The sequence below is a fragment of the Triticum dicoccoides genome, chromosome 4B, assembly GCF_002162155.2.
Source record: "Triticum dicoccoides isolate Atlit2015 ecotype Zavitan chromosome 4B, WEW_v2.0, whole genome shotgun sequence".
Classification (NCBI taxonomy): domain Eukaryota; kingdom Viridiplantae; phylum Streptophyta; class Magnoliopsida; order Poales; family Poaceae; genus Triticum; species Triticum dicoccoides.
The window spans coordinates 10,806,230-10,829,456 of NC_041387.1; the positions used below are offsets into that span (position 1 = coordinate 10,806,230).

The 23,227-nt window shown below is 50.5% G+C and overlaps 1 non-coding gene across 1 annotated transcript; it reads right to left on the reverse strand.

Annotated features, from left to right (window-relative positions):
• Positions 1 to 4,147: 4,147 nt before the first annotated feature.
• Positions 4,148 to 4,218, reverse strand: TRNAG-GCC. The gene has a single exon. It is a non-coding gene; the product is annotated as a tRNA-Gly (tRNA).
• Positions 4,219 to 23,227: the final 19,009 nt, after the last annotated feature.

A 23,227-nucleotide genomic window follows, 5' to 3' on the forward strand; every position in this document is an offset into this window, starting at 1 on the left:
TTAGAGGACTAAGGAAATATTTCTCGGTTATGGAGGTGATAAATAGTTTGTCGTAAAGAGTTACGTCGATGCAAGCTTTTACACCGATCCACATGACTCTGAGTCTCAATAAGGATACATATTGAAAGTGGGAGCAATTAGCTAGAGTATCTCCATGCAGAGCATTGTAGACATAGAAATTCGCGAAATACATACGAATCTGAATGTGGCAGACCCATTGACTAAACCTCTCTCACAAGCAAAACATGATCACACCTTAGTACTCTTTGGGTGTTAATCACATAGTGATGTGAACTAGATTATTGACTCTAGTAAACTTTTGGGATTGGTCACATGGTGTTGTGAACTATGGGTGTTAATCACATGACGATGTGAACTAGATTATTGACTCTAGTGCAAGTGGGAGACTGAAAGAAATATGCCCTAGAGGCAATAATAAAGTTGTTATTTTATATTTCCTCATTCATGATAAAGGTTTATTATTCATGCTAGAATTTTATTGATCGGAAACTTAAATACATGTGTGAATACATAAACAAATACCGTGTCCCTAGTAAGCCTCTACTAGACTAACTCGTTGATCAAAGATGGTTAAGGTTTCCTAACCATAGACATGTGTTGTCATTTGATAGAGGGATCACATCATTAGGAGAATGATGTGTTGGACAAGACCCATCCGTTAGCATTGCATAATGATCATTCAGTTTATCGCTACTGCTTTCTTCATGACAAATACATATTCCTTCGACTATGAGATTATGCAACTCCCGAATACCGTAGGATTGCCTTGTGTGCTATCAGACGTCACAACGTAACTAGGTGATCGCAAAGATGCTCTACAGGTATCTCGAAAGGTGTTTGTTGAGTTGGCATAGATCAAGATTAGGATTTGTCACTCCGAGTATCGAAGAGGTATCTTTGGGCCCTCTCGGTGATACACATCATAAGAAGTCTTGGGAAGAGAGACCGCTTTCTTCTGAGACTCCCTGCAAAGAGAGACCGCTTTCTTCATAGACTTGGGAACGTCGAGACGCACCCGGACTCTATAAAAATCACATTGAAATTGAAAGACGTAGGTTCCGACGCCACATACTCCCCTATTTACTAGTTGTTTTTGAAGGGCCACACACAACCCTGAGTTACAGTCTCCCAAGTATACAAACTACATCACAAACATGTTTTCATCTAGGGTTTTGGTATTTTCCTCACGAGCTATAAATCCCACACAATCCTAGTGATGTGGACGGCGGGGATCTGGGCTGCAGCCCCGCGGTCTGGAGGGATTGGCGGCGCTAGATCGCCCTAAATTTTCATCGTCCCGGCGGTTCGGCGCTGCTCCGGCGGCTTCGTAGGTAGGGTGGGTTTGGAGGGGATGTAGCCAAGTGGCGGTGCTTGATCCTAGAGCAGCGGCTTCGGTCATGGCGATGGCGGCGTCCCCTCCGCTGGGGATGACGGGCCAGGTGGTGGGTCCTTGTGATGGCGCATCTTGGGGTCCCGCTTCCGGGGACGTCGTAGGATGCGCGTGGTGGTCGGAGCCTCCTCCGGCATCGGCGGCGCGGGATGCGGGATCACGGCGGTTGTTGCCGTCGTATGGGCGACGACAGCGGCTGACTCAACGGTGGGTGCTCACTATAGTGCCCGGAATCGGGGCAGCGACCCCTCTTCATCAAAGGTAGCGGACTCCGGGGCCGTGTGGGTGATTCGGAGTCTGGATCTCAAGGTGGTGGCGGCCTTCTGAGGCTTGTGGCGGTATGGGGCATCACTTTCCTCAACAGATCGAACTTGATGTGGGTCGACAGGTGACACATGTGCCTCTTTCGGAGTTGTCGGGCGATGCCTGTCGCCAGCAGGTGAAGCCGCCAGCGGATGTGCTACTGGCGGATGCTACGCAGGGCGTCTTATATGGAGATGTCAAGTCATGCCTGCTATCGATAGGTAATGCACGGTAGCTCTGGCGGAGGTGTCATGTTTAGACTGGCGTTGCCTAGCTTGCATTGCATGTCAACGGTAGCCTCGATGGCTTGGCGGTCCAGGTGACCCACGGGGTTCAAAGTTTGAATTCCCCGCCATTTGTGTATGACCCTTGTGATTGAAACCGAGGCTGAGGTTCGTTACAGTCAGTCTGTCTGCAGGGGCACAGCCAAACACTGGTCGAAATTCTGCTAGATTCCGTGGATGGGAAGACGAGAGAGAGCGGATACGATGTTGAATTCAAACGAGAGCAAAAGAAGTCACTGGAGCCCCACAGGTTTTGCAGCACACAAGACGGAATCAGTCGGTGACACTTTCTGTTGTTGACGGGTCTTGCCGCAGCACTGGCTGGGTGCATGCATATGCGTTCCTGCAGGCTCCTCCTGTCGCCGGCGAGGCCCATGTCTGCCAGCGACTCCGAGTGCCCCAACCACCTAGCTATCAAAAGAGCTAGAGCTAGCGAGGTCCATGGCTGCCAGCGACCTGTGTACTCATTTATATGTACGCGATGTGTACCCATTTATATGTACTGGATCGGCGACATGGCGCGTACATTTAGTATGTCCAAGAGCGATGTGTACCCATTTAAATCCATTCAAATTTGTGCGTCTGTACGTATTGTTGAGCCGTACTACTGTAGAAGTCAGGCATGGGCGTGGTTCACGTTGGAAGTGACTGCACATGGCAAAGACCGGGTGGGCCTGGGAATCTGGTCGTGGGGCTTGGGCTCTACAGGCCGTACCTCCCCCTCACGGGGCGTTTCGGTTTTGCAGGTGCAGCAGCATGGCCCAGCTTGTTTGTTGTCAGCCAATATTCGTGTGGTCGCAGGTTAGTCTTAGGCTTGGAAGTTAGTATTGCTCGGGGTTCTATTCGTGTATGAAGTATTCCTCAGAACACGTGAAAACAGTGTCACTGAAAAGAAGGCGAAAACACAACACCGAGGGGAAAGATAAAAACGGGTAAAATGAAGCAAAGCGAAATCATTTGGAAGAATGCCATGGACGAAGAAATTCTGTAGCAAGACTCGAACCCAAGCCTTCTTTTCTCGTCGGCTGATATTATGCTTTGCTTCAACCCAGATGTATGCGCAGCTACTACGTCGACCGCCGCCCTTGTCTACTACTGGACTAGCACACACGTCCACGAATACAAGGGTCTGGCCCTGTCCTATGCTAACTCGTGGACGAGGAGCACGAGTCGAACCTAACGCAAAGTTTATTCATTTCTGCGTCGCGGGCGCATAAACAAAGGGGGCCGACCGAAAGCATGTGCACCGGGTAGGTAGTACGACCGGAGCAAAGCACCAAACTGTGTCTGTCCCCTCCTCCCCCCGGATATGTGCATGCCATAACAGGGTAGGCACAGTACTGTGGTGCCGCTGCTCCATCACCAGCATCAACAAAGGAAACTCATGCTTGATTGATTATTTTTAAGCAAGCAGCAGAGCAAACATGTTAGATTCGGCGGCCTTGCAAGTCTAATTTAGAAGCGACAGGTTTGGGCAACTGGGTCAGTGACGGTTGCTGATTACAATTAGTTTAGACAGCTCCGTCCCGCGTTATCGTCCTAGATAGATTTTGTCTGTCGGCGCCGGGAAATCCATCCTAGGGATAATAGACGGGTGCATGACGATGCAAATAATTATACAAGCCGAGCAAAACGGCCGCCGTGTTTCCGTTTGGTGACGACGACATCCTGGGATCCGTCGTCCGTCCGTCTGTCTTGATGCCAAGCAAAATCATGTTGTTGGCATGCACTGTCCAGGTCGAACGAACGAAGGAACGAACGAACTGTTGTAGTAGGAGTCAGGCGCGGCCGTGGTTCACGTTGAGAGCGCAGAGTGCAGACTGTTTTTTTTTTTTTGAGAAAACAGAGTGCAGACTGGTGAGTGAGTGCAGTCGACAGATGTCAAGACCGGGTGGGCCTGCGAATCTGGTCGTGGGGTTTGGGCTCTGCAGGCCGTACCTTCACGGGGTGTTTTACACATGCAGAATCATGGCCCAGCATGGTGTCAGGCATGTTCGTCTGGTCGCAGGTGGTTTTAGGCTTCAAGTTAGTACTACTCAGGATCTCAAAACAAATACCACTCGTGGTTCGCGTATGAAGTTCCTCAGAACATGCAGTTCACTGGAAAGGAGGTGAAAAGACAACGAAGAGGAAAAAAAAACGTAGAGAGTGCACCAGCCGGGAATCGAACCCGGGTCTGTACCGTGGCAGGGTACTATTCTACCACTAGACCACTGGTGCCTTCACGTTGGATTAGCTCACTAAGCTTCACTTACTTAGAGCGTACCCATACAGAGCCGAGCTCGACAACTTTCTTGATGTGTAGCACAGTGGTATGAAACAGTGGCGTGAGCCCGTGACAAGGACAGAGGCCCTCCCTCCCGCGGTAACGGAGAGAAAGAGAAAGCGACCACAACAATAATACTCTACCTAAGAAGAAGCCAAGAAACAAAATGGCTAGTCCTTGGGAGGAGAGGACCACACGGGCCGTGCCACCAGGATGCAAAGCGGAGGCTACAGGAACTGATGTCACGGGCTCACCGGCCAAACCGGAAAGAGGTGCTCCGCGCGGCGCACTTGGGACGAGGAACCGTGATCGTCTTCGCATCGCTGTTCCGGCAACCGTCACATCGCTCATGTACCGGCACCACCCAACGTTGTGTCGTTCTCATTACGCTGTACGTACGAGACTTGGAACGCTCAAACGCACGCAGGAGTTTCTTCCTTTCGTCGTCGTCGTGGTCATGCGCGGTGTAGCTTGCTACCGCCCTGCCGTGGGCCGTGGCTGGCCAGGAGTGTGTGCGGTGCGGACTGCCGGTAGCGCTCGCCGGCCTGCTCCTGCGCGACGTGTGTAGTAACCGTAATTTAATTGCGCCGTCTTTTCCTCAGACCGCGTGAGAGCTACTGCTCCTCCTTATACTACGTACGTATATACACAGCTCTTTATTCATGCACCGTGTGACCGCGTGACGGCGATGTGCAAATTGCCAAAGGATGAGATGAAAAGGAGAGACCGGACGACCCTGCTTGGCTTGCCGTCTCCTTTCCTTTGGGGAGGGAGATGGTCAGCTCAACGTCGACCTCCCTCCCTCCCACACGACGCGCGAGAGATGCGGGAGGTTGGATTTGGTGCTTCATCAACGAATGGGAAACGAACCGTTCAAAAAGAAAAACGAAAGGGACACGAAATTCTGGAGCAAGGCTAGTAGTAGTATAGCCGCGGCTCCGAGCAAAGCAGCAGATGGTATTGGAGATGCTTGCTTGAACCCAGATGTAATATATGCCCCGTCGCTTGAACCCAGATGTAATATAGTCTTGAACCCAGGTGATGTAGTTGCTTGAACCACAACTAGTCCGCCGCAAGGGAAAGAAAGAAGCATTCCCGTCGGCCGCTGCATGCACTTTGCCTATCGACGCACGACGACGAATCGGATGAAGCGAGGCCCAAAGCTTATTCATTCCGCGATAAGCGCGTTGTTTGTGAGAGCATAAACAAAGGGGACCGAAAGCATGTGTACAGGGTACTGTAGGTAGTACGACAGGAGCAAAGCACCAACTTGTGTCTGTCGCCCCGGATATGTGTGTGCCATAACTAGCTCGGTACAGTGGTAAGTACTACTGCACCATCACCAGCATCATCGAGAAGGGAGAATCAGGCTTGATTAATTTTATTTAAGGAAACAAAACAAACATGTTGCTAGTTTCGGTGGCCTTGTAAGTCTGATTTAGAAGCAACGGAATTGGGCAACTGGTTGCTGATTAGGCAGTGGACAAGGCAGGTCCGTCCCGCCTTGTCCTAGACTTAGATTTTGTCTGTCGGCGCCGGCAAATCCACCCTAGGGATAATAGACGGGTGCATGACGATGCAAATAATTATACAAGCCGAGCAAAACGGCCGCCATGTTTTCGTTTCGTGACGACGACATCCTGGATCCGCCGTCCGTCCGTCCACCGGGAGTTAATTGCACGGAAGTACCACAATTGGGGCATTGGAAGCAGATTGGTACCAAGTTTGGTAATTTTTACGTGTCAGTATCAAGTCTGGGGCTAACTGTTACAAAAAGGTCTAAACCGCGTATAAACACGTATTGACGGGTATCTGACCAGCGGGGCACACCTGTCGGGTGCCGACGTGGCATGTAATTTGCAGAAAACCCCCTTGCTTTGCGGGGAAAAAGGCTCCTATGGGAGACGCTCTAGGACATGGACCTAAAGTGGGAGCCCGCCGTGGCCACCGCCCCGGCCGCCTCTGACTCCGTCTGCCGCTGGAGACCGGCGGCGCTGCACCTCTACCCCCTCTCCCCTTTCCCTTTGTCCTTGCCCAAGGTCCGATACAAAGTGCCCTTTGAGCGGGCGCGCCATGAGGCTAACGGCGAGCAGTGCGAGGAAGAGCACGAGCACAAGCACGGCAAGCTCGAGCGAGATGCAGGCCTGCGGTGACACTTGTCTTGCGGAGCCGGCGGCCGGCGTGCCATCCTTGCGGAAGATGTCGCGGCCTACTGAGCGCGGCGAGCGGATCTTGAGGCGCGCCGAGCAACCTCGCATGACGCCATTGTACGTCGACCGCCGGCACCAAATTAGCTCGATTCCGAGCGCCCCCGGCCTCCTCCTCGACACCCCGGCTCCGCACGACCGCCATGAAGAGCCTGGACACCACCGCACCGACCGCCGCGACCTCAAGCTCGTCGCCCCCGTGAGCCGTGTTCCGGTGGCTGTGGTAGCAGCCCGCGTTGCGTCGAGCTGGACGCGGCGCGTCAGGCTGGAGCCTGGAGCTACGGGAGGACATCCATGGCGGCTTGGCGTCGGGCTCCGGCGAGGTAGGGCGCTGGCGCGTCGCGGTCAACGGGAAGGCGGTGGCTCGATGCAGGGACTCCGGCGTCGAGGGACGAAGGGGAAGGACAGATCCGAGGTTCTCCAGCGCGGATTGGCCGGGAAACAAGGCGGCGCGTCGGGCTGGAGCTACGGGAGGCCATCAATGGTGGCTTGCCGTCGGGCTCCTGTCCAAAGGGGAAGAGAGGGAGCTCCGGGTGAGAGAGAGAGAAGAAAAAATGGAAGGAGGAAGAGAAGGAGAGAGGCAGGTTGCGGTGGCCGGCCGACGGCGAGGCGGGGCGGAGGCCGGAGCGGGGCGGGGCGGTGGTTACGAGAGCCGAAGGAGCTCGGGCTCGACGGGAGCCCCTCGATCCAGATCGGGCGCCACCGCGTGTGGGTTTTTTTGCAAATTACATGCCACGTCGGCACCCGACAGGTGTGCCCCGCTGGTCAGATACCCCGTCAATACGTGTTTATACGCGGTTTAGACCTTTTTGTAACGGTTAGCCCCAGACTTAGTACTGACACGTAAAAATTACCAAACTTGGTACCAATCTGCTTCCAATGCCCCAATTGTGGTACTTCCGTGCAATTAACTCGTCCACCGGCCATCGATGGTGCCAGCGACCAAACGTGGTCCGAGACCGAGCTCACTCACTCGATAGTCGCACTTCGATCGCAACGTCGAGCTAACTCCGGCCGAGCAATCAATCCAGATTGATGCCAACCAAAACAATCAACAATTACATTCACTAGCTAATCCCTCGGTAATCACCACTTACAGGCTAATCACTAGTGCTACTGCTACCACTGTACAAGCATCTGATGATCCATGTATGTATCACCCTCCATTGGTCCACTAGGCCTATGTACATCGGCGCACAGTGCCGCCATTGACGGGAGCAGAGCATGTTGTGGCGCGATGGGGGATAATTGCCGATACCCCCCGCCGCTGCCTCTGACATGTGGGGTTTAAGTGGCTGGGGGGGGGGGGGCGATGGCTACCCGAACCAGAGGTCGAGGCCGTCGAGGATGTGGACGCCGAAGAAGGTGAGGTAGATGACAATGAGGCCCACCCCGTACACCCGGTCCAGCCGCATGCCCCTCGCCAACACCACCACCAGCACCCACGCCAGCCCCGCACACAGAAACCCCACCGTCTCGTACACTGCCGCGTTGGCCAAGAGCATGAACGGCGCCCGGTACTGCGCGGCCGCGTGAGTGATAGACCCAGCCCCACCACTATGTTGAACAGCAGGCCGGCATGGTAGGACGAGACCGCCATCTGCGCGCCGCCCGGGCCACCGTGCGTTGCCATCATTATGTTGGAGACCAGGTCGCCCAGCGAGTCCCCTAGCAAGGCCACCAGCTCGCGCGCCATCTAATCTGCCCCGACGGAAGAACTTGAGGAGGTTCGGAGCCCGGAAGAACTTGAGGAGGTTCGGAGCCCGGAAGAATTGCTCGAAGAAGAAGTGTCGCCATCTGTCCGAGCGTCGCTCCTGCGAGGATTAAAACCCGAATTATCTACTAGCCGGAGTCGAGACGGATTCCCCTCCCCGCCATCCGCCACTAGAGCGGCAGGCAGAGTGAAGGCGAATCCACAGACTCACCGACGGAGATTAATGGAAAGAAGTTTCTTTTTTCCTAATCGTCTCGCGAGAGGGGAAACAAAGGCTACATTTATACCAATATTTACTTGTTTGTTGAGACTGACCTCAAAATGTGCAATATTCGATGTAAATTATTGCATGCATGTTGCTATCCATTGCCCATTTGTGTGGTAGATAACAGCGGTGCGGCCCCATCAAGATATATGAAAGAAAGGAAATCTAAGTACAACCACACAGGTTGACACGTGTCTCCAAATGTTTATATTTGGACTGTGCATGACCACAGGGTAACCAGATTACATTTATGTCGAAAAAGGTTAATGCCATACTGCAGATCTGCCAGGTTTATACATATATTCAACATGATCTAGAGTCAGACCGTACAAAAAATAAATAGGCCACTCATTCCATGATAATTAAAAGGAGTGCCTGGAGAAGAAAAGAAAACTAAGGTTCATGCGAAGAAGTGTGATGCCTACGACTACGAGGAACTGACTACAAGCGAACTGTGATGGCGGCACTTCGTTTTACTCCGTTTTGGATCCAATCAATCACCTCGATTGCCTTGGGAGTCCCTGTCATTTTTCCATCCGTGATGAAAATGGAGAACCTTGCGGAAACGCTCCATTGGAGGCGCCGCTCGCCATCACACACATTCGGTCCTTCTCCTGGCTCGACGAAACCACATGTGAAAGATTTCTTGATTTTCGCTAGGCTGATGGATGTTTAAATGTGGTTAAATTGGTTGTGTGCTAGTGTCAACCTACCTTCTACTTCCGTATCTTGAGCTCCATCTGCCATTTCTCAATCAGTTGGACAGTGACACGCACGCGCACAACAATGTATTGCCTTTGGAAAAGGATTGAACGGGCAAAATAATACTCCCTTCGGTCCCTTTTACTCTGTATATAAGAATTGTCTGAAGTCAAACTTCATAAAGTTTGACAATATTTATATAAAAGAATATCAACATCTATAACTCTAAAATTATAGAACATGAAAATTTAAGTCAAGACGCATCTAATGATAATGATTTCACATTGTGAATGTTCGTATTTCTTTATAAAGTTGGTCAAACTTTATGAGGTTTGACTTTAAAAAATCTTATATGCAAACTAAAAGGATCGGAGGGAGTATAAAAACATTCAAGTCAAAGGCCCAAGAAGAGTTGAGGATGGTCGGTCATGGGTGCAGCAGATTGGTGCTCCAGCCCTGCCGCTCGGCTGCACCCACCGTGCACAAGTTAATATGCGTCCTTGTCTTAGGAAAAAGTTAATGTACGTTCATGCAAACCATTTCGCCTCATCCGTGTGGGGCAAATTGATGCCCAGCCATTGGCGTACAACATATACTGCTTTTTTTTCCCCAAAAAAAAACATATATTGCTTTTCCTTGTAGCTCCTTCAGGCGCAGAAGAATCTCGAAATCGAAGGTAACCCCATGCCCCGCTTTACGATCTTTGAAGATTATTCAGATGCGAGCTTGGGTGGTATCTTAGCGGATAGTGGCGTGGCGATGTCTGACGCGGGGGAAGCGCACGAGGTGCTGTCTCTCATTCGCGCAAAGGAAATTGCGCAGGCTGCGCTTGCTCAGGCAGCGCTGGCCCGCGTTGCGCCAGCAGAAGATGAAGCAGGGGCTTCTCTGGTGCCAGTTGCGCGGCCCGATCAGGAGGACAAAGTAGCAGGGGCTGCGCCGTCCTCCTCCAACCGTCGTCCTGCTAAGACACGGCGCGTGACCAAAGCGGTTACCGCTCGCGGTATCCGTCTACGCAATCGCATCATATAATGTGTTTCATCTTCTGGAACATCCGAGGCTTCGGTCACACTGGGAGGCGGACCCAGTTAAAAGAGTTCATTAGGAACGAAGAAATCGACGTGGTCGGCTTGCAAGAGACAATCAAGGCCGAGTTCAACCATCGAGACCTGCTAGCTGTCGACTCGTTGGAGCGTTTTGTTTGGCATTGGGTGCCTGCGGTAGGTCACTCGGGGGGCTTGCTGCTAGGAGTTAACCTAGTTTGCCTAGAGGTGGTGGCTTGGGATGCCGGCCGATTCTTCCTGTCGGCACACGTGCTACACCGCACCACTCTCCAAGAGTGGGTGGTGATTGCCGTGTATGGTCCGGCCGATCACTCGCTTTTGCTCGAGTTCTTGGGAGAACTCCAGACCAAGGTGATGGCTTTGGGCGTGAGCAACCTACCTCTGCTGGTGGGTGGTGATTTCAACTTGATCCGTTCGGGAGCGGACAAGAATAACGGTATTATTAACTGGACAAGGGTGGCCATGTTTAATAATGCTATTGCATCCATGGCCCTTAGGGAAGTGGCTCGCGTGGGGGCTCGATACACCTGGACCAACAAACAGCTAACGCCGGTGCGATCGATCTTGGACAGGGTTTTTATGTCCTCGGAGTGGGAGGTGTTGTTCCCCTTGTGCTCTCTGCACGCCGAAACCAGGATTGGCTCGGACCACGTCCCCCTCATCCTTTCCTCGGGGGAGGAGAGGCTAAAACGCAGCCCGCGCTTCTTCTTTGAAACCGCGTGGCTGGAGTCTCCGGACTTTGAGCAAATCTTCCTTTCGAAATGGGAGAATTGCGTCGCTCGCATCGGGCGCGTGCGCGGTCCGATGGAGTTCTGGATTGCCGCAGGGGCGGGTATGCGTGCGGCTCTCAAAGGGTGGGGAGCTAACCAGGGTCGCGAGGATAAGCTGTTAAGAGCGCGCCTGACCGAGGAGCTCGCCCAGCTGGACGCTGCGGCAGATGTGCAGGTCTTTTCCGATCAGGACTGGGCCCAGCGCTACGCGCTTGAAGCCCAAGTCGAGTCCCTCCTTAGGGCCGAGGAGGAGTACTGGCGCAGGCGCGGTAGAATAAAGTGGACGCTCAAGGGTGACGCGAACACGAAATATTTCCACGCCTACGCAAATGGCAGACGCCGTAAGTGCGCCATCCTGAGACTTCAATCGGAGCAGGGGCTCCTATTGCGGCAACATGATATCGTCCAGCACATCTACGAGTTTTACATCCAACTTATGGGTTCCAGGGAGGAATCCAGGGCTCGACTTAGGGCGGATGTGTGGGACCCTGCGCTGCGAGACGGACGAGGAAAATGAGACCCTGAGCTTGGCCTTCCTCCCTGAGGAGATTGACAAGGCGACGCTGGGTATGAAATCTGATACTGCGCCCGGGCCGGATGGGTGGCCGGTAGCGATGTTTAAGCGGTTTTGGCAAGTGCTTAAAAGTCCTATTTTCGACGTTTGCAATGGTTTTATGCGCGGTACGGTAGATATCTCTGGCATGAACTTTGGGGTTCTCTCTCTGATCCCCAAGGTCCCGGGCGCGGATCACATTAGACTCTTCCGCCCTATCGCTTTGATTAATGTTCCGTTTAAAATTTGTGCTAAGGCTTGTTCTACTCGCATGTCTCCGATAGCCCATCGCATTATTAGTAGGACCCAGTCGGCTTTCATTCGTGGCCGTAACATCTTGAAGGGGCCGTTGGTCCTCCAAGAAATAGTCCACTCCCTAAAACGCGCTCGACAGCCCGCGATTCTCCTCAAACTTGATTTTGAGAAGGCGTACGACCGTGTGAACTGGGAGTTTCTCCGACAAGTCCTCCTAGATCGAGGATTCTCGTCGGTTTGGGTTCACCGCATGATGCAGTTGGTCTTGGGAGGCCAGACGGCGATTTCGGTGAATGGACAAGTAGGGAACTTCTTCCGCAACAAGCGCGGGCTGCATCAAGGGGACCCAGCCTCGCCGTTGCTTTTTAACTTTGTGGCGGACGCCTTAGGCGCCATGCTAGACAGAGCTCGTTTGGCCGGCCACATCAGGGTAGTGGTGGACAATCTAATCCCGGGAGGAGTGTCTCACTTGCAATACGCGGACGACACACTTCTCCTATTCGAGCCCGATACACACAGTATCGCTTCGGTCAAGGCAATACTGTTGTGTTTTGAACTCATGTCGGGACTTAAAATAAACTTCCACAAAAGTGAAGTGGTGTCCATAGGGATGGACGCGACCGGAAGTCAACGGGTCGCCAACTTGCTTAACTACAAACTTGGCCAGTTCCTGTTTACCTACCTCGGTCTCACCATTGCGGCGAAGAAGTGTGCAATCTCCGACTGGGAACCCCTCTCCTCCAAGGTTGCGAATAGGGTTTGGCCGTGGAGGGGCCGTTTTATGTCTTCAGGGGCAAGACTAATCCTAACCAACTCCAGCCTCTCTTCTCTGCCCATGTTTGCCATGGGCCTGTTCTTGCTGGCGGACGGGGTACACTCTAAGTTTGACACACCGCGGTCTCATTTCTTTTGGGAATGAGTGTTGGAAATATGCCCTAGAGGCAATAATAAAAGTGTTATTATTATATTTCTTTGTTCATGATAATAGTCTTTTATTCATGCTTTAACTATATTATCCGGAAATCGTAATACACGTGTGAATACATAGACCACAATATGTCCCTAGTGAGCCTCTAGTTGACTAGCTCGTTGTGATCAACAGATAGTCATGGTTTCCTGGCTATGGACATTGGATGTCGTTGATAACGGGATCACATTATTAGGAGAATGATGTGATGGACAAGACCCAATCCTAAGCCTAGCACAAAGATCGTGTAGTTCGTATGCTAAAGCTTTTCTAATGTCAAGTATCTTTTCCTTAGACCATGAGATTGTGCAACTCCCGGATACCGTAGGAATGCTTTGGGTGTACCAAACGTCACAACGTAACTGGGTGGTTATAAAGGTGCATTACATGTATCTCCGAAAGTGTCTGTTGGGTTGGCACGAATCGAGACTGGGATTTGTCACTCCGTGTAAACGGAGAGGTATCTCTGGGCCCACTCGGTAGGACATCATCATAATGTGCACAATGTGACCAAGGGGTTGATCACGGGATGATGTGTTACGGAACGAGTAAAGAGACTTGCCGGTAACGAGATTGAACAAGGTATCGGTATACCGACGATCGAATCTCGGGCAAGTACAATACCGTTAGACAAAAGGAATTGTATACGGGATCGATTGAGTCCTTGACATCGTGGTTCATCCGATGAGATCATCGTGGAACATGTGGGAGCCAACATGGGTATCCAGATCCCGCTGTTGGTTATTGACCGGAGAACGTCTCGGTCATGACTACATGTCTCCCGAACCCGTAGGGTCTACACACTTAAGGTTCGATGACGCTAGGGTTATAAAGGAAGTTTGTATGTGGTTACCGAATGTTGTTCGGAGTCCCGGATGAGATCCCGGATGTCACGAGGAGTTCCGGAATGGTCCGGAGGTAAAGATTTATATATGGGAAGTCCTGTTTTGGTCGCCGGAAAAGTTTCGCACTTTATCGGTATTGTACCGGGAGTGCCGAAAGGGGTCCGGGGGTCCACCGGGGGGTCCACCTGCCCCGGGGGGCCACATGGGCTGTAGGGGGTGCGCCTTGGCCTATATGGGCCAAGGGCACCAGCCCCAAGAGGCCCATGCGCCAAGGAAACTTGGGGAGGGAAGAGTCCTCAAGGGGGAAGGCACCTCCGAGGTGCCTTGGGGAGGATGGACTCCTCCCCCCCTCTTGGCCGCGCCCCTTCCTTGGAGGAAGGGGCAAGGCTGCGCCTCCCCCCTCTCCCTTGCCCCTATATATAGTGGAGGGGAGGGAGGGCATCCATACAAGAAGCCCTGGCGCCTCCCTTCCTCCCGTGACACCTCCTCCTCTCCCGCAGGTGCTTGGCGAAGCCCTGCAGGATTGCACGTTCCTCCACCACCACCACGCCGTTGTGCTGCTGCTGGGTGGAGTCTTCCTCAACCTCTCCCTCTCTCCTTGCTGGATCAAGGCATGGGAGACGTCACCGGGCTGTACGTGTGTTGAATGCGGAGGTGTCGTCCGTCCGGCACTAGGATCTCCGGTGATTTGGATCACGACGAGTACGACTCCTTCAACCCCGTTCTCTTGAACGCTTTCGCTTAGCGATCTACAAGGGTATGTAGATGCACTCTCCTTCCCCTCATTGCTGGTATCTCCATAGATAGATCTTGGTGACACGTAGGAAAATTTTGAATTTCTGCTACGTTCCCCAACAAGGAGCGGGACCAAAACGGAAATACCATATGGTTAAATGGCAGGCCGTGTGTCGTCCTAAAGCCCAGGGGGGTCTTGGGATCATCAACTCCAAGTTGATGAACATCGCACTAATGTGTAAGTGGATCTGGAAAATGACTCAGGGCGAGACTGGCCTCTGGATCGACCTCCTCCGTGCAAAATATTTCCCGCATGGGAATTTTTTTGACGCGGCTCCCCGTGGGTCTCCTTTCTGGAACTCCATTCAATCCCTCAAACCCTTCTTTGCCAGGGGTGCAAAGTTTGCGGTTAACAATGGACGCTCTACGCGTCTTTGGCTAGATCTTTGGATTAGCCAACGACCCTTATGGGCGGAGTTTCGCCAACTCTACTCCATAGCGGTCGAGCCCGAGCAACGGGTTGCCTCGGCTCTTCGCGCCTCCCCCCTGCATTAACTTCAGGCGCGAGCTAACAGGGCCGGAGTTGGCGGATTGGGATCGCCTTCAGGCTCTGCTTGCGGACGTCCGATTGTCAGATTCCGCGGATTCGATCTCGTGGAGGCTTTCGAGCTCTGGCAAATTCTCTGTCAACTCCTTGTACAGAGAGCTTTCCCGCGGCCAGATCCCGTCGGCGGCCACGGGGCTTTGGAAGGCTAAAATCCCGCTCAAAATCAAGGTCTTCCTCTGGCAACTTTGCCAAGATCACCTTCCTACCTCTATTAACCTCGCTAAGCGCAACGGCCCCGCCTCCGGCCCCTGTGCGCTGTGTGGGGTCCCGGAAGATGCTGACCACGCTTTCTTCCGGTGCTCTCTGGCTCGTTTTGCCTGGAGCACGGTCCGTGCGGCCGCGGGAGTGGATTGGGATCCGCGCTCCCGATCTGAGCTCGTGTCTGCCTTGTCTCTGGTTCAAGGCACGTCTCGTAGGGTCATGTGGACTTGTGCGGCGGCTATGCTATGGGCTATTTGGAATATCCGTAACAAGTTTACTATTGAGGGTGTGTTTCCCTCGCATCCCGCTGACGTCATCTTCAAATGCATCGTGTTCTTGCAGCAATGGGCGCCGCTGGGAAGACAATAGAACTCTGATCTCCACCGCCAAGCTATCTGCCGTCTTCGCGCCGTCTACTCCGAGTCACGGGATCCGCCGTCTGATATGTTGGCTGCCGCATAGGGTTGGGCAGCCCCTTTTGGTCCTCGTACCTTCCGAGCCTGCGTGCTCGTAGTTTTGGGCTGATATTGCCTTGTACCGCAACTCTTCGCTCATCTAGCGGTCTTTCCCTTTAATTTTCGCCTCTCAAGGCGCCTTATGTTGGTCCTGTGGTTGTCGTACTCTGCCTAAGTTTGTGGGCTTTATTAATTTAAAGCCGAACGTCCCTGACGTCTATGTTCTAAAAAAGAAACAATATATTCGGTTTCAGCTTGCCACGGTAACACGCGCACACACACCCTTTGCACCCGTTGCGAGCAGTCTATTTGCATGCACAGTTGACCGTGACGGCTACTTCGGCTGAACCCGTGAACCGAACCAACCAACGACGCGCGCGCACCGGACGAGGGAGGGCCCCGGCCGGAAGGAGCCAAAAGCCAACGGAACGGCCGTTTCCCCGCGCGTGACCATCGGTCGACACGGCAGAGCCCAAAAGCTCCGGGATGAATGCAATGCAATGGAAAACAATCAGAGCCCACGCCGACCAGACGTGTGCGGTCATGGTCACGGCGCCCTTCGCTCTCCTTTATTTCCTGGATGGGTGGATGTATGGGTGGAATGGTCCTGCGGGTATCTATCTCTGGCGCGCCCCTACACCCACAACCTGTTTGGTAAACACTTGGGCACGAGAATGGGAGTTTGCATCAGGGTGCTTATGGAGGGATTAGTCATGGGTAGTTGATTTTTACTCCCATTCCCTTGTTTGGTATATGGTGGGAATTAGCACGGGATAAAACTCTGCTCACGAATTAACATGGTACCCCCTGGAAAGAAATAGGTGGGATTTGGCTTCCTCAACTCTCATTCTCCCTTCCACTTAAACTCCCATTCCCTCTAATCAAACAGTGGACTTTTAATCTCCTCACCCCTCAACTCCCATTCCCCATCTCTAATTCCCCTGAACCAAACGCGCTGCCAAGGCTCGGTGCCTCGGCCGACTAGGCCGGGACCGGCGGCACGGCAGGCGCACACACACACGGGCACGGATGGATAGGCGGGGGACCTGTGTACCTGACGACTAGCGGCCGGTTGGGGCGCGCACGTCGCATCGCGTCGCGGCGTCGGCGCTACGTGGCAGGCACGGCTCTCCTCTCCGGCTCCAGGCTTGGATCATCGGCTGGTGCCAAACATCAGATCCGCGACAGGTGCAGGCCGTGTGTGTGCGCCAGACGTTGAAGGGGTAGCATGTCGTTGCCAACTCTGCTGCGTCGAGTAATTTCTTCAGCGTTGAGTCCACGTCAAGCTGCTTTACATTAGTATATTATACTGGTATCACACAAACAAAAACGCCAGCTAGTCCGTACGTGTTCAGTAACCTCACTTAAGCCTTTATCATAGGGCTATTAAGTCCACTCCAAGCCAAGCCGTACGTGTTAACACTCGAGACAGATGAAATGATCGGGCCCATCCCCCCAAAAAGATCATATCTTAGGGCTCCGTCCAAAAAATAAAAATTGAAAAGATCCTAGCACGTGTGGCCTCGTCTCCCTTTCTTATAAAAATCCCTTTTATATGTGGGAAACACTTTCTTATAATTCCATTATCGATTCTACAAGACAGAGATACTTGCACTGGCGATCACATAACGTACGTATGTGTACATTAGTCACACAAGTTCACAAGTACTTGTTCGTTACCCGTGACTAGGTGAAATGAGCGCCCAAGATCACAACCAGTACACCTTAACATGATTGTTGTCTTAGCTACGAACAAGCGTATTAACGATGATGGCCGTGGCGGAACATGCAGAGTATTATTATCTTGTACGCTTTGTAAATTTCTTCATACATCCTTAAAGTGGCTTTAAAGTGTTGAAATCCCCGGTCGAAATTATGTAATCCATCCTATCCAATTTAATTGTCTCTGTTTTAGTACAAATTTAGAAGTTATTCTTGTGTGCTTGTCTATGTCTTCATGTATCATCGTGCGTCAATGCTTGTCTCTCTTGTCCATACTAGACTCTTCGTTTCTGAGCTGTACAAAAAGAAAACTGGTTTTGGTTTACGTATAGTCATATTCGCACGAACACATTAGAAGCAGTTCACATGAATTGAAAAGAGACCCATAATAGAGTTGACGCCACCTTATGCATCTAAATACCACATAGTTCAACCCTTAAAACCATACAAAGCATGCAAAAGAAACATCTACTTACTACGTAGATCAACTAAACCTACACCACACTACATGTTATCGTCAGAGATGTCCACTATCTTAGCTCCGGGCTCCGGGTATATTCTTCGCACCCTGCGAAGAATAGTGGTCAATCGATAGAAATTGCACAGTGCAGCGCTACACCATATAGTATTTTTCTTCTCCAATTTTTCCAACGGTTTTGGTGGAATTTGCTGGTTTTTATTTCTTTTCTTTTTTAGAGTTTTCAAACGGTTTTTCCATCATTTTAATTTTCTCACTTTCTTCTTCGGGCGGGTTTGTTTTCTGACTTTTATTTTCTGTTCATGGCCATTATTTTTCTAAAATGACAATTATTTTGATAATTTGAATGTTTTCTAGAAGCTAGGTTCACCGTGTATAGATCTGCGATATTGTTGGGCACGCCTCGGCTCTCTCTTTTTGATTAATTGGTCTAATTTGGCTCCTCTCTCTCGGTCACTTCTCTTTCAGTCTCCACCTTTCTATTGAGTTCGTTGGTTCTTGGTGCTCCCGTGTTGATCTCTACCTTTGTTCGTGTTAGATCTGGTCTATTATTCGATTTTGATTGAGTTCTTGAGTAATGTTTTGATGTTGTTCTTTAGGATTTCGTTCGCGGTGTGTGTTAGGGCCTTATCATTGGTCCTTCGTTTTGCCTAAGATATGTTTTCCACATGCTCGAATATGTGCTTTGTCCTTGTGATTTGGAGATGTTGGTTACTCGAGGACTAGATCTGTGTTATTAAGTTGTATTTAGTTAGCAAGCAATGTAGTTGTTGCCATCTCTTCCTTCTTCTTTTTGTTGCTAGATTCTTTGCATTTTAGATCCTATTTGTCATGTGACGAAATCCCCAAATTTGGTTCTTTCACATGTGAGTTAGCCCTAATTCTAGGTTTTTAGGTATGTGTAGTTTCTTTTCAGGTCGATTGTTGCCGTGATAGTCAGTTTTTAGGTCTTAGGGGCACGTGCACGAAGACTTCTCGATTGTTATCGACAAGGTCAACCTGGCTCCGGTATGGAAGCGACAGCAGTGACGTGTCAACAATTCGTTATGGCGGTAGTAATGGTCATTTGATGGTATGAGGGCCTCGATTCTTTATTTTTGCTTGAGGTGCCTTGTAGTTCTAATGAACATTTATGATAATATTCAAATTATTTTCGCAAAGAAAAAAGAAACGCGTGAAGAAGAAGAAACTACGGTTCATGGGAAGAACTGTGATGCCTACCAGGATACTGACTACAAATTAACTGCGATGGCGGCACTTTGTTTTGCTCGATTAGGGATCTAATCAATCACCTCGATTACCCTGGAGTCCCTGTCATTTTTTCATCTGCGAAAATGGAGAACCTTGCAAAAACACTTTATCGGATGTGGCGCTCGCCGTCACACACATTCGGTCCTTTCTCCTGGCTTGACGAAACCACACGTGTAACATTTCTTAATTTTCCACTAGGCCGATGGGTGTTTAAATGTGGTTAAATCGGTTGTGTGCTAGTGTGTACCTACCTTCTACTTCGGTATCTTGAGCTCCATCTCGCATTTCTCAATCAGTTGGACAGTGACACACACGCACACAACAATGTACTATTTTTTTTGCGAGATCAATAGTAGTTTATTTGATCATGATAGAACTACAATCCTTCGGCAAGAGTTCCTCAATACATGGGGGCCCTCCGCCGAGCCACACGGCCGTGGCTCGCTCACAGCGACTATACCTTGCCAGGCAATCCGCAACACTATTCTGGGACCTACGCAATTTCTGTGGAATAAACACTGTATCGATCATTAAAGACTTGATCTCAACTACTTAAATGACCAAAAGCCGAGTGATCTAAGCTAGAATTAGGAAGACAAGATAAAGCAGTTGACGAGTCAGATTACAGCATAACACGACAATGTACTATTGCCTTAGGAAAAGGATTAAATGGGCAAAACGATATAAAAGCATGCAAGTCAAAGGCCCAAGAAGAGTTGGGGATGCTCGGGTCATGGGTGCAAATTGGTGCTCTGCCGCTGCCGCTCGGCTGCACCCACCGCGCACAAGTTAATATGCATCCTTGTCTAAAAAAAACAAGTTAATATGACGACGTCCATGCAAACCATTTCACCTCACCATGGGTGCAAATTGGTGCTCAACCATTGGCGTACAACATATACTCCGTTTCCTCGAAGAAGAAGAAACATATATTCCGTTTTACCTAGTCACGGTAACACACGCACACCCTTTGTGCCCGTGGCGAGCAGTTTGTTTGCACAGTTGACAGTGACGGCTGCACCATGCGGCGGGGGGCCGTGAACCGAGCCGAACCAGCCAACGACGCGCGCGCACCGGACGAGGGAGGGCCACGGCCGGAAGGGACCAAAGGCCAACGGAACGGCCGTTTCCCCGCGCGTAACGATCGGTCGACACGCCAACGCCAGAGCCCAAAGCTCCGGGATGCATGCGATGCAGACAAACGGAGCCCACGCCGACCGGACGCGTGCGACGGCACGTCGCGGTCACCACGGTCGCACCATCGCCACGGCGCCCTCCACTCTCCTCCATCTCCTGGATGAGTGGATGTATGGGTGGATGGTCCTACGCTCGGTATCTATCTATATCTGGAGTCTGGTGCGCCCCAAGGCTCGGCCGACTAGCTAGGTCGGGACCGGCGGCACGGCAGGCACGGATTCTTTCTCCTGCCGCGACGGAGACGCGGGCGGGAAGGGACACGGGCCGACGGCACGCACGGATGGATAGGCGGGGGACCTGTGTACGTACCTGACGACCAGTGGCCGGTTGGGGCGTCGGCGCTACATGGCACGGCACGGCTCTCCGCTCTCCAGGTTTGGATCATCGCTACCAAGTCTACTGCACCCAGTAACTTCTTCAGCGTTGAGTCCACTCCGTGTACGCTTTGTCAATTTCTTCACACATCCTTGTAGCGGCTTTAAAGTGCTGAAATCCCCAGTTGAAATTATGTACTTCACCCAATCCAAAATAATTGTCTCTGCTTTAGTACAAATTTAGTATTTATTCTTGTGTGCTTGCCTCTGTCTTCATGTATGATCATGCTTCAATGCTCGTATCCCTTGTTCATACTACACTCTTCATTTTCACTACGGAGACTTCACATTTGGTTTGAGGTGGCGAGGCGGCGGCACTGTGTCCCAGTGTAGCAATAATTTTCTCCCCGCCCTTTCCCCATTCCATTGATGCGCCTGTCACGGGCGGAGGGCGTACAGAGTCATGTCTCCGATGGATCTTCCAGCACCCGGTCAGTTTAGGTTTCTGGTGGATTCACCCGACATTCGTGGTCTTGGCGTTTTTCTTCTACGAACAGTGATCGGCTTTGCATATCGCGATCGTCGGCACCCCCTGGTCTACATCAACGACTGCCAGGCTGCTGCTTCTACAAGCTCATGTGTTCATAAAAGTTTGCTCCGTTGAGGTAGAGGCCCGGAGGGGGCATCGAGCTATGTTCACGATGCGCCGCCGGTGGAGGCAAGAGGAAGAAGAAGACTTTGATCCCAGAATTTGATTGTAATTTTTTTATAGAGGTGTGCCTGCAGGCACACATGATACTTACTACATGGCCTTAGACATTTTTTCAAAGAAAAGAGTTGACGTGTACAAGCTCTAGTGACAAGTTCTTCTATATGTGAAGCATGAATATGTGTTGTGGGGGTGACATCCCCAACGCAGGGACGGACCTAGAAATGTTTTGTGTTGGGGCAAAATACTTGGGGGCATATTCTGTATAAATTTGAGAGCTTAGTATTTATTTTCAGAAACTACAACCAAATTCTACAGGATTTTCGAAACTTGAGTGGGGCCATCCCCCAATCACATCACACATGGGTCCGGCTCAACGTATATATACCTTTTTTTTGGTAACTTTCACGCTTTAATCTTGTTAAATATGTGATGTTTTATCAATTATTCGGACTAACATATTGATAAACTGAAAGTTTATTATTTTATTGTTTTTAAGGTTTAGTGCTTTTGGTTTCAGGAAGAAAAAAAAGAGGCATTTTCTCGTTTGAAAAATCAGAGAACCTTAGAACATGCATATGATGAACTTGACAACGGCACGTCACAAGCAAAAGCGGGTGGAGAATACAGAAGACTTAGAGTTTACAAATCATTACAAAAATTGTCTGAGGAACCAAGATTTGTAAGCCAACTTAAAACTACCGTACAAAAACCCGATTGAAGGTTAACCATTGCCCCCCTTGTCATCAAAGATAACTAACAAGTTTGAGGATACCGGCACTAACCGTCCGTATCTCCAGCTCGTGAAGAAATTTTAGCAGGCATGGTTGGTGAAGCTTGTCAAGTCATCACAGCTTTACAAAGAACTTCCGAAGATGTAGGCGAAGTAGCCATGTCTTCGGAGACGTTGCCTCTCGAAGCATGGAAAATATGTTGGACACTGAACCGGAGACAATTCGTATTTGACGCCACTTGCATCTTTGTAGACCATGGAACTCGTTGTACTTTTCTTTGATTCCCTGATGTTCCTGCTTTTTAGAGGTGAAGTGTTTCTTCAAGAGAGTCCACGTACGCTTGAGGGCTTATTAGCTATGTGACGATTGACTTTGGTCACGCTGTGTAGCCAGTTTAGCTCATAATTCACCAGAGTTATTTATGTCAAACTTCTCTTCTAAGCGCTTTTGTTTCAAAAATTTGGACCAACACCTCTCTCTCTCCCTCCCTCTCCCCCCATCTACCTCTCCTTGACAGAGGTGCCTCTAGAGTTTCCAACTCAAAAAAGAAAAAAAAAAGAAGAGCAAAAGGGCATCGCTAGCTGTTCACGTACGCTCATACGTTGATCGACTCATCGTTCAAACCTGAACAACCGTTACCTAAAGAGGGGGAATCCTCCTTTTTTCTTCAACAAAACGGTCTGAAAGAGGACGTGGAGTTCCTGGGTGTACTTGCCCCTATTAACAACAAAATAATAATAATAAATGTGTTAGAAAGAATGATTTTTTGTTGTGACAAACATTGTTTAGATTTTCGTCTGCATTTGAAGTTTCATGATGCTCTGGAAAAGGGGAAACTAAATCAAATGTTTCAAGAAGGCCAATTTCGAAAGCATCTTGGAGCGTTGATTTTTTGTTATCTTCTCGTAATGCCATGAATGTATTCCATCGGGACAATATGCAAGTAGGTAGAAAACTAAACAATGCTTTTCTTTTCTGTGCATAAATAAGCAATGTTTATTGCTGAAAAAAATCATTTTTTTGTTTTACAGGGATCGGAATTACACCTTTAGATAGCCACACAAATCAACAAGAGCCCAATCCTCACACTTTTTTTTTACGGAAAAGCCCTGTCAGTACTCCATAGCAATGCGACGAGATAGACTGAATTAGAGGCGTGCAAGTAGCATTCGCAAAAAGGAAAAAAAAGGTGTGACCTGCGTGTAGTACAGTAAGAGCAAA